Source organism: Otolemur garnettii, unplaced genomic scaffold (genome assembly GCF_000181295.1).
Source record: "Otolemur garnettii isolate 467f Iridium unplaced genomic scaffold, OtoGar3 scaffold00195, whole genome shotgun sequence".
NCBI lineage: Eukaryota > Metazoa > Chordata > Mammalia > Primates > Galagidae > Otolemur > Otolemur garnettii.
Window position 1 is genome coordinate 2,747,117 of NW_003852590.1, and position 11,159 is coordinate 2,758,275.

Below are 11,159 nucleotides of genomic sequence, written 5' to 3' on the forward strand. Positions count from 1 at the left end.
TGGTAAATATAAATTAGTCAGCAGAAGTGATAAATAATTGAAGAACAATCATCTTCTATCCTTCATAGGAGCACTCTGGCTAAATCAGCTGACGGTTGACAGCATAAATATTTTACTACTGATATTCTGAGGTCCTATAGAAAATCTAGAAATATGATCAAACTAAAGATTGGAGGAGTGAAGTATTTTTAATCTAGTTCTTTGGATAAGGTTATAGCTTTCTCTCCATTCCACCTCTCATAGCCACAGGTTCAGAAATAGCATCATAGAAGACAAAGGACTCTCACATCCAGTTTCCAAATTGGTTTCTCTTTTATTGCCATCAGTCTAAATCAAAGCACTCAAGGAAGTGAGAAATAAAGCCCTTGAAGTGGCAGCTGGGGTAGGAGGAGGTTTGCTCTTCTGTAGGTCCAGAATAATAGGACTGCTGAGTTTGGGCTGGTTTTAGGCCAACGTACAAAGGAAACAAGAAACCAGACACGGAAGGCATGTGGAGCAGGGAGCTGATCTGTGCTCTGGAGGCTGCCCAGTCACTGTCAGACCTGGAACTTTAGACTCAGTTTAAAATTCAGTGTGACTGATTTCAAGCAGGCAGTCATTTTAAGTATCAGTCCCCTGAATTTAGGTGTCTTAGAATGTTCCCCCAAATTATTCTGTATATTTTATTAGAGTTAAAAGTTACAGTAAAATAGAGTACACAGGTGTTAAATCTGGCAAATTTCAACAAACATATACTTCATATAGCCAGCACCCCAATCAAGATAGAGAACATTTCCATCCCCTAGAATGTTCTTTCATGATCCCTTCCAAGCAGTCCTTACTAGCTCCCATTGAAAGCCAACCACTATGATGACTTCAATTCATATAATTAGTATTGTCCAATGAATATGAGATTCGTATGACTATGATCAGTCTTTGGTACCTGGCCCAACATGTTCCTGAGATTTTAGGCAATATGTCTGAGATTCATCTGGCTTTGCACGTATCAATAGTTTGTTTTGTTTTTTTTTTTTTTACCGTGAAGTACTATTCCCTTTTAAGGATATCTCCAATTTGTTTATCCATTTACCTGCCGATGGGCATTTGTGTTGTTCCAGCTTTGGTTATTATGAATAAAGTTGTTATGGACATTGGTACATAAGTTTTTTTTTTAACAGATATAATTCCCTTTGTCTTAGATAAATACCTAGACATGAAATGGCTAGTGCACAGGGTAAATTAACTTTATGAGAAACATAAACCAGAACTAACCAGTTCTCTAAATTTTGGACTCCCACCAGCAGTATACGCATTCCACATCCTCAGCAGCAGTAAGTTGTGGGCTTTTTAATTTTGGCAAACTCAGTGGGTCATGGTATTGCAGTGTTTGAAAATACCTTGTTTATTTTTAACGTCTATACAATAAAATGGACTTCATTTTGGTGAATAGTTCTGAGTTTTAATACATGTACAGAGTTGTTATAGCCACAGCCACAATTGGGATAAAGACCAGTTCTGTCACCCCAAACGAGCTCCCTCCTGCTGCCCCTTTGTAGTCAGAGCTACTCCCGCCCCAAGCCCTGCCAGCCACTGGTGTTGTCGGCCTCTGTGTAGTTTTACCATGTCCGGGATGCCATATAAATAGACACCTATAGTAATAGCCTTGGGAGACCAGCCTCTTCCATCAGCATGCCTGTGAGAATTATCCAGATTGATCAACATTGTTGTTTCTAACTTTTGGCAATTACGAATAAGGCTGTGACAGACATTTGTGTAAAGATTTTATGTGAACACGAATTTTCCTTTCTCTAGGGCAAATATCTAGGAGTGGGATTGGGGGGTCACGTGATAGGTGGTTGTTTCAACTGTGTAAGAAACTGCCAGACTGTTTTCCTACTAGTAGCTGTGTCATTCTGTGTTTCCGCCAGTGAAGTGTGAGCGTTCAGTCACTCTGCATACTCACCAGCACTTGATGCTATTTGTATTTTACCCAGCCTAATAGATATATGGTGTTATCTTACGGTTTTTATTTGCATTTCCCCGGTGGCTAATGATGTTGAGCAACTTTCATATACTTACTTACTATTCATAGGAAGTATTGGGTGAAATGTCTGCCTGAACCTTTGTCTGTTTTCGAAACTGGGTACTTTGTTTTCTTGCTGTTGAATTTTGATAGTTCTTTATATACTTTAGACCAGTGGATCTCAACCTTCCTAATGCCACGGCCCTTTAATACAGTTCCCATGAGTTGCGACCCACAGGTTGAGAACTGCTGCTCTAGACTCAAGTCATATAGGATAGGTGATTTGCAAATATATTTTTTTAATTTGCTGGTCTTTTAATTCCCTTAGCTGTGTTTTTTCTAGAGCAAAAGTTTTCAGTTTTGAGTTAGTCCACTTTTTCTTTTCTGGTTCATGCTTTTGCTGTCACATCTAAGAACTCTTTGCCTAACCAAGATCATAAATGCTGTCTTCTTTTAAGTCTCCCAGTTTTACATTTTAAATTTAGATCTATCCCTTTCGAGTTAATTTTTGTATAAAGTATAAGGTTCAGGTACATTTGGGGTGGGGAGGGCATGTGAGTATCCACTTATTCCAACCCCATTTGTTGAAAAAATGATCCATTTTGCATTGTTTTTGTACATTTGATCAAAAATCAGTTGACCATATGTGTGTGGTCTTGACTATTCTGTCCCACAGATTTGTGTCTAGCCTTTTGTCAATAGCATCATCTGATTACTGTAGTTTGATAGTCATTCTTAAAATTAGTAATATGAGGCTCGGTGCCTGTGGCTCAAGTGGCTAAGGCACCAGCCACATACACCTAAGGTGGCGGGTTCAAATCCAGCATGGGCCTGCCAAACAACGATGGCTGCAACCAAAAAAAATAGCTGGGCATTGTGGCGGGCGCCTGTGGTCCCAGCTACTTGGGAGACGGAGGCAGGAGACTTGCTTGAGCCCAGGAGTTGGAGGTTGCTGTGAGCTGTGATGTCACAGCACTCTACCCAGGGGTACAACTTGAGGCTCTGTCTCAAAAAAAAAAAAAAAATTTAGTAATATGAGTACTCTAACTTTGTTCTTCTTTCTCAAAATGTTGGCTATTCAAGTTTCTTTGTATTTCCATATACAATTTATTGCATCAGTTGGGGTGTGTGTGATATCTACACACACAAATCCTGCTGGGATTTTGATTAAGGCCTGCTGGAGTTATGCTGAATATATACATCAAATGGGGGGCAATTGACATAATACTGTCTTCCGGATCATGGCCAGTGTTTATCTCACTGTTTATTTAGGTTCTTTACTTTTTTTTTGAGACAGAGTCTCACTATGTTGCTCTGGGTAGAGTTTTGTGGCATCACAGCTCACAGCAACCTCAGACTCTTGGGTTGAAGCGATTCTTTTATCTCAGCCTCCCAAGTAGCTGGGACTACAGGTGCCCACCACAACACCCGGTTATTTTGTTGTTGCAGTTGTTGTTTAGCTGGTCTGGGCCGTGTTCAAACCCTCCAGCTGGTATATATAGCTGTAAATATATTGGTATATATGGCTGTAACTAGTGTTCTACAGGTGCTGAGCCTAGGTTCTTCACTTTTTGCTAGTAACAATTTGTATTTTTCATCTACAACATACATGACATACACAATGTAGTTTTCTTTCATGTACTTTGTTGAATTTATTCCTATTCATATTTTTGATGTTCAAAATGGCAATAATATCATCTGCTAAGTATATAGAAATAAAACTGATTTTTGTATATCACTTTTATATGTTGAGACTTTGCTAAAAGTACTTACTCTAGTAATTTTTTTAGTATAATCCTTAGGATTTTCTACATGTAGAAAAATTAACTCCAAAGGGATAGATCTAAATGTAATCATGTCATCTGCAAATAAAGTCGGTTTTCTTTATCTTTTAAAAAATTTTCTTCCAGAATATTCTGGGGATACACACATTTTGGTTACATAATATGTTTTTGTATATTTTAAATCAGAGTTAGAGTTGTGCCCCTTACCCAGAAAATGTGCAGTGTATCCACTGGGTGGGAATTTACCCGGTATCCCTTCTCCCTTCCTCTTGAATTTCACTGAGTTTTACTTCCTCATAAGCACAAACTGCTGATCAGCTAGTTCCAGTTTAGTATTGAGTAGATGTGGTGTTTTTCCATTCATGTGGTACTTCACATAGGAGAATGGTCTTCCAATTCTATTCAGGTTGTTAAAAAAAGATCTAGATCACCATTGTTTTATGACTGTATTGTATGGCTATATTGTATGTGGCATTCATATACCACATTTTATTGATCTATTGAGGGATATTTGGGTTGTTTCCATATCTTCTCTCTCAATGTTCATGTTTCATTTCTTCTCTCCCTCCCCTTCCTTCCTCACGCCAGGTAGAGCCTCCAGAACAATATTAAAAAAAACAAAAAACATGAGAACGAACATCGCCTTGTACCTATAATAGGGAAATTAGGGAAATAGTGTTCAGTCTTTCATCATTAGCATTAGTTAGAGAAGGCATCCTCAAACTACGGCCTTGTGAGCCACATGCAGCCCACCTAGGACATTTATCTGGCCTGCCGGGTGTTTTTGTCACGGCTGCCTGTCCGCCTTAGCAGCTGACTTGTCCCAGGGCCCGCAGTCTGGCCCTCCAATGGTCTGAGGGACAATAAACTGGCCCCCTGTTTAAAAAAGTTTGAGGACCCCTGAGTTAGAGGAAGGCCCTCCAATGAATACTTTGATGAGAATTTTTATGATGAGTGTATGGTTTATCAAATGCCTTTTCTGTTTCTATTGCTATGATTGTCTGGTTTTTCTTCTTTTATGTTACTATAGTGAATTACATTTACTGACTTTTGAATGTTACTTCATATTCTTTGTATTTCTGATATAAATCCCACTTGGTCAGGGTATATTATCCATATTCTATATGCTGGATTTGATTGAAATATCTGTAAACCTGAGCTTTGTCTTTGGTCTAGGTAAACAGGGTAATACTCACGTCATATGTAATAGAACAACTTTAGAAATGCTTCCTCCTCTCTTTTCTGAGGAGTTTGAGTAATATTGGTATTGCTTCTTCCTGACGTGTTTGATAGAATTCTGTCATGTAGCCATTCGGGCCTAGGGGTTTCTTTCTGGAAAGTTTAAATTATAAATTCAATTTCTTTAATTGATATGGGGATATCAGACTTTCTTTTGTACTGTGCCAGTTTTTGTATTGACATAAAGTTTATATTATTCCTTTGTTACCTGTTAAATGAATAGAGAATCTGTAGTAGGGTTCATTTTTATTATACATCTTGATAGTGGGGAGTTATTTTTCTTGATCCGTCTGTATAGAGATTTGTCTGTTTGAGCTTTTCTTTTTTTTAATTAATTTTTTTTTTTTTGAGACAGAGCTTCAAGCTGTCACCCTGGGTAGAGTGCTGTGACATCACAGCTCACAGCAACCTCCAACTCCTGGGCTCAAGCGAGTCTCCTGCCTCAGCCTCCCAAGTAGCTGGGACCACAGGCGCCCGCCACAACGCCCGGCTATTTTTTGGTTGCAGCCGTCATTATTGTTTGGCAGACCTGGGCTGGATTTGAACCCGCTGCAAGTTGTGTATGTGGCTGGCGCCTTAGCCACTTGAGCCACAGGCGCCGAGCCATTTGAGTTTTTTAAAGGATCAGCATTCGTTCCATCAGTGTCTCTGTTTACTGCATTCATTTCTACTCTTATCTGTATTTCCTTCTACTTAAAGTCGGTTCAGTTTTTCTTTTTTTAGCTTCTTACGCTGAAAGCTTAGATCATTGATTTAAACTTTTCTTGCTTTCTGTCACAAGTATTTAAATTAGCAAATTTCCCTCTCAACTTTAATAATACATTTCAAAAGTTTTATGTTGTGGCTTTTATTTAGTTGAAAATATATTTAATTTCCCTTGTGATGTCTTCTTTGCCACATAGATTACTTAGAAATATATTGTTTAGTTTCCAGATATCTGGGGTTTTCCTATCCTAGAATATTTTACTGTCTTTTTTTTTTTTCAAATTTAATTCTGGAATGGTTGGACTGTATATTCTTTTTTTAGATTTGAAGCCTTTGAAATTGGTTGAGACCATCATATAAGTCAGTCTGTCTTGGTGAATGTTCCATAAGCACTTTATGAGAATATGTATATTGTTGAGTATAGAATCTTATAAATATCGATTATTAGTAACTCAAGTTGGATCATAATGTTCAAAATGTGTATTCCTTGTTCTTTGGATATTCTATCAGTTACTAGTGAGTATCGTTTAAATCTCTGTGCCCGTAGGTTTGTTTCTGTCTTTAGTTCTGTCTGTTTTTAGTTCCTCATGTATTTTGAAGCCATTATGTTGCATACACATTTATGTGTAAAGTACCTCTTAGAGATAGAATATAGTTGGCTTATGGGTTTTTTTTTAAATAGACTTTTTTAAGTGGGTTTAAGTTCATAGAAAAATTGAGCAGGAAGTACAAAGAGTTCAATCTGTCCCCCTGTGGTACGTGTATCCCCCACACTAATATCCCACACCAGGGTGGTATACTTGTCACAACTGACGAACCTACACTGACACCTCTTGATCAGTCAGATCCACATTATAGTAGGGTTCTCTCTTGGTGTTGTACAATCTATGGGTTTTGACAAATGTATAATGACACCAGTCCACCATTATAGCATCGTATAGAATAGTTTCCCCACCCCCCAAATTATCTGTGTTCCACCTATTCATCATCTTACCTTCTTCCATAACCCTTGGTACTGGTCTTTTTACTGTCTTCAATCTGGCCTTTCTAAAGTCTCATATAGTTATAATCATCATACAGTATGTAGCCATTCTACATTGGCTTAATTTAGTAAAATGCAGTTAAGATTCCTCTTTTCATAGCTTGATAACTCATCTCTTTGTAACACTGAATAACATTCCATTGTCAGATGTACCACAGTTTATCCACTCACTCACTGAAGGATTTTTTTTTTTTTGAGACAGGAGCCTCAAGCTGTCCCCCTGGGTAGAGTGCCATGGCATCACGCTCACAGCAACCTCCGACTCCTGGGCTCAAGCGAGTCTCCTGCCTCCGCCTCCCAAGTAGCTGGGACCACAGGCGCCCGCCACAACGCCCTGCTATTTTTTGGTTGCAGCCATCATTGTTGTTTGGTGGGCCCAGGCTGGATTTGAACCCGCCACCTTGGGTGTACATGGCTGGCACCTTAGCCACTTGAGCCACAGGTGCCGAGCCCTGAAGGATGTTTTGGTTGCTTTTAAGTTTTGGCAATTATGAATGAAGTTGTTGTAGATATCCTGCATAGATTTTTGTATGGATGTAAGCTTTCAATTCATGTGGGTAAATGATCCAATTACTGGATCATATGGTAAGAGTATGTTTAGTTTTATGAGAAACTACCAAACTATCTTCCAAAGTGACTGTACCATTTTGCATTTCACTAAGCTGTTCTGTTCATTCACATTTTTTTTTTTTTTTTTGAGACAGAGTCTCATTTTGTCACCCTCAGAGAGTGCTGTGGCATCACAGCTTACAGCAACCTTAAACTCTTGGGCTCAAGCCATTCTCTTGTTTCAGCCTTCCGAGGAGTTGGGACTACAGGTGCCCACCACAATGCCCAGCTATTTTTTTTTGTTTAGCGGGCCCAGGCCAGGTTCAAACCAACCAGCCCCAGAACATGTGGCTGGCATCTTAACCACTGAGTTATGGGCACCCCCTGTTCCTTCACATTCTGCTAGCATTTGGTGGTGGTAGTGTTTTGGGTTTTCACATTATCTCACTGTTGTTTCAATTTGCAGTTCCCTAATGACATAAGATGTTGAACATTTTTGCATATGCCTATTTGCCAACTGTATATCTTCTTTGATGAGGTATATGTTTGGATCTTTTGCCCATTTTAAAAATTAAATTGTTCATATTCTTATTGTTGGCTTTGAGAGTTTTGTATACTTTAGGTAACAAATCTTTTATGAAATAGGCTTTCACACTCCCCAACCCTGAGACAACCCTGAGCTTGTCTTCTCAGTTTCTTGACCATGTCTTAAGCAGAAGTTTTAAATTGTAGTGAAGTCCAACTTATCAATTATTCCTTTCATAGATCATGCCTTAGGTGTGGAATCCAAAAAGTCATTGACAACCCAAGGTCATCTAGATTTTCTGTTATCTTCTAGGCATGCTACAGTTTGTGTTTTATATATAGGTCTGTGTTCCACTTTGAGTTAATTTTTGTGAAGGGTGTGAGATCTGTGTCTAGATGGGGGCTGGGGGTGGTGTAGATATTTAGTTGTTCCAGAATTAATTATTGAAAAGACTGTCTTTCCTCTGTTATATTGCTTTTGCCAAAGATTAGTTGACTATTATTTGTGTGGTTTGGATCGTGTTTTTTAACCACTCTGATCATCTCTGCCCTTTCAGTTGTATTTACTCCATTTTCTTTTGAATAATTTTCTTATATAGAAGGTAGACATTTTGCTATTTGTTTCTAATCATCTCATTTTCTCCCTCACCCACCCCTTTTCCTCCTTTCCTGTCTTCTGGGTTAAATGTATCAAATTCCTCACTGTAAGTCATATTTGCATTGCCTTTTTAGTGGTTACTCTGTTCAGTTTTTAAAAACCTTTCTCCCCTCCCATTTTTCAGATTAGGTAAATGTATAGATTTATGTATAAATTTGCTAATTTTTCATTTGCAAAATTCAATAGCCTACAATCAAGGGTCCTCAAACTTTTTAAACGGGGGGCCTGTTCACTGTCCTTCAGACCGTTGGAGGGCCAGACTGCGGGCCCCAGGACGAGTCGGCTGCTAAGCAGGACAGGCAGCTGTGGCAAAAACACCCGGCGGGCCGGATAAATGTCCTTGGCGGGCTGTGTGTGGCCCTGGGCCATAGTTTGAGGATGCCTGGCCTACATAATGAATTTTTCATTCTGATATGGTACATTTTAGTTCTCAAGTTTCCATTTTTATTTTACAGTTTCCATTTCTCTGAGATTCTTTATTTGTTCACTATAATTGTTTTTTCCTTTATGTTCTTGTATATGTATATAGCTGCCTTAACGTTTTATTAAGTTCTCTTAAGAAATTCTGGGTTATTGGGGGATGTTTCTAACAATTGGGATTTTTTTCTTGATTTTGGCTCACAATTTTTTTATATGGCTAATTTTTTTTATTAAATCATAAACACATAGATCATGTATACATTAATGCATTTATGGGATACAATGTGCTGGTTTCATATAGAATTAGGAACACTTACGTCACACTGGTATTTACCTCTTCTTATTTACTTAATTATTTGTTAAGACATTTATACTTTTATACCCTATACTAATAGATCTGACATGTACCCTTGCATTATGCACCGTAAGTGGCTAATTATTTAAATTTAATGATAGATATTGTGAATACTGTGTAGATAGTCTGGATTATATTATTTTCCTTTGAATGGTATTGTTTTATCTTTTGTTGGAGTGCGAGTATTTCTATTGGAACTTAGAATATGGTTCATTGGCTGGCTGCCTGTCTTATAACTGAATTTATATTGAAATACAGCCATGCCCATTTGTTTATATATTGTCTGTGGCTACTTCTGTGCTGCAGCAGCAGAGCTGAATAGTTCTGAAGTGGACCATGTGTGCCTTAGTCCATTCAGGCCACTATAACAAAATGCCATAAACTAGGTGTCTGTGAACAACATAAAGTTATCTTGTACAGTTTTGGAGGCTGGGAAGTCCAAGATCAGGGCATCAGCATATTCGGAATCTGGTGAGGGCCCACTTCCTGCTTCAAAGATAGCCAGGTTCTTACATTGTCCTCACATGGTGGTGGGGGCAGGGAAGCTCTCCAGGTTGGGGGGGTCATAAACATTCAGTAATAGCAATATGGCTTACAAGCCAATACTGTCTAGCTGTTTAAGAAAACATTTGCCAACCTCTATGGTTAAGTATCCTCCCAACTCCTAAGATTATGTCACATTTCTTGAGTAGTAACTAAATGCCTGAGTGTTCTGTGAGATTTCTCCACTCTGGCTGAAACTCCAAGGATTCCCAGTATTAAATAACATCTGGTATCACTGTTCAAATCTCAGAGCAAGTAATGTTTTGCTGGGTCTTGCAGATCCTTGTCCTGTATGTGCCCCTCCCAGCCCTCAAACACGTACCCTTGACAAGTACCCATGCAAACTTCTGCCTCCCTCCCAAAGTTCTCTTTTCTCTTGAACTCTGACTTATAAATTCCATTTGCTTCAGTAAACCAGCCTCAGCTTCATCTGCTCAGCAGAACTGCCACTCTGCTTGGACTCACCTCCCCATGATAATGCTGGAAGATACCCCAAAGCAGGTCCCTAAGATGATCAATTGTGGCTTTCAAGATCTTGTCTATTCTTGCCCAGTGCCTGAAAATACCTGCTGAGATACTTTATATGGGTTTAAAATTGTTTTGAGTGAAAGCACAAATGTGGCACTACTGTTAAGAAAAATCTGCTTTTGCAAAACCAGAGATCCTAGAAAATACAAAACGGTTTGGTGATTCTACTCACAAACGTTTATCTAACATTCAGTGACTTCTCTAAATAAGTTTTTCAGGTTAACTATGTCCAACTCCTTTAATCATCCCTAACCATAGCACAAGTAGATAGTGTGGTAAGTGGTAAAATGCTGGAGATACTCAACCAAGACAGTCCTCATCTTCAGGGCGTTCAGTTTACTAAACAAGACCAACATGACACACATCCCTTGTTCCCTTTTTGAAATATATCTCTGAAATCAGCATGAAGCAGGGCACAAAGAATTAATTAGCATATTTCCTTTCTATCCCCCATGTCACCCTTATTAGGTGCAGGGAGCAAATAGACTATGTTGTATTATGTGAGGAATTGGGCAAAATTTATAGAAATCTAAAGAATACATAGCAGTAACCTGACAAACATCTTTAATTGCAAACTATTACAAAATGAATTAAGTGCATGGTTTTACATCCTTTTAGAAACAAGTCAACTGAATTTTATGAATTTTTATAGCTATGTCTTTAGTATAAAAACTACGATATAATTAAGAACCATTAAACTCATACATAGAGACTGCTTGCACTCTTTTACAGCCAGACTTCCCTACAGTGGAGTTGCTTTATATTGTTTGAATTACCCTTAAGTCCTTTCTTTTTTTTTTTTTTTTTTT